The sequence below is a fragment of the Rhea americana genome, unplaced genomic scaffold, assembly GCF_003343005.1.
Source record: "Rhea americana isolate MKP2758 unplaced genomic scaffold, rheAme1 scaffold_493, whole genome shotgun sequence".
NCBI lineage: Eukaryota > Metazoa > Chordata > Aves > Rheiformes > Rheidae > Rhea > Rhea americana.
Genome location: NW_028186638.1, coordinates 161668 through 162845, shown reverse-complemented (window position 1 = coordinate 162845; position 1178 = coordinate 161668). Strand labels below are relative to the sequence as shown.

General features: G+C 57.8%; 1 long non-coding RNA gene across 1 annotated transcript in view; it reads left to right on the top strand.

Annotated features, from left to right (window-relative positions):
* Positions 1-790: 790 nt before the first annotated feature.
* The window catches only part of LOC146588838 (uncharacterized), a 2439-nt gene continuing 2051 nt past the window's right edge, over positions 791-1178 (top strand). The window contains exon 1 of the long non-coding RNA XR_014897346.1: positions 791-987. This is a non-coding gene — a long non-coding RNA (uncharacterized LOC146588838). The remainder of the gene's footprint in view (positions 988-1178) is intronic.

Below are 1178 nucleotides of genomic sequence, written 5' to 3'. Positions count from 1 at the left end.
AAAAAAAAAAAAAAATCCCAAAACCAAATAGAACAAAACAGCACAACAACAACAACAAAAAACCCCATTTCCTTCTTCCCACGTCACGGGCGATTCCGGCCCGGCAGCGCCGCGGGATTGAACGCGCCAGGTTTGCGCCAGCGCCTTCCGTCGCTAGCAGAGCCCCCCCGGCTGCTCCGGCGAGCGCCGCTCCACCAGAGCATTTGCTACAGCCCCCCCCCCCAAAAAAAAAACAGGCACTGCGCTGGGTCAATTCATTAAAAAAATAACCAAAATAACGAGTTTATCATCGGGCGACCACGGCACCCCGGGTTCCCTCCCGCAGCAAAGCCGCGCCGGGCAGTCGCAGCTCCCCCGGCGGGACCGCGTTTCCATCGCTGCTCTCCATCTCCAAAAAACCCTCTCCCAGCCACTTTATTTATTTATTTTTTCGCCTATTTTTATTCTATTTTTAGAAGAGCAAGGAGGGAAAAAGACAAAAAAAAAAAAAAAAAGATGCTGATATCGATGCATACCGAAGCACCACATCCTCCAGATGCAGAAAGAGAACCAAAAAAAAAACCCCCAAAAAAACAGAACATGGCTTTGAAAGCATCTCAAACCAGCGCATTTCTCTATTTCAGCAACCCAAATAAGCCGAATAACCCAAGTAAGCCCCTAACCGTGCGCGCCCCTCCGAAGAGCCGGCGCGGCGGGACCCCGGCGCGGCGGCCGRGAGGCTCCTTCGCTTCCCCCTCCCGTTTTCCCGCAGCCAATAAGCGGCCGCACAACCCGCCCCAGCGCGGCCGCCGGGCTCGGCGGTCCCCCGGGGGGGGGACCCGTCCCGTCCCGTCCCCCCCGCGCGCAGCCCTCGGCCGAGTGTCATTTCCTGTTCCCGAGCCGGCGCCTCTGGAGAAATTCCCGTGGAGCAGCGCCGGGCGCCCGCGCCGCAGCGGACGATGACAAACTTCTTGTTCGCGGCCCTCCTGGCTCTTCGCGTCGGGCTGGGTAAAAAAAAATAAACCGCTTTGCTTTTTCGCCCCTTCCCCTCCACCTCGGGCTCGCGCGGGAACCGCCGCGGCGTTTCCACGGGACGCCGCTCGGGACGGGGCAGCGGGGGCAAAAAAAAAAATAAAATAAAAAAAAAAGGGGGAGAAAACCCAACGCAGGAGCGCTGAGCTGCAAGCGAGCGCGCGCTT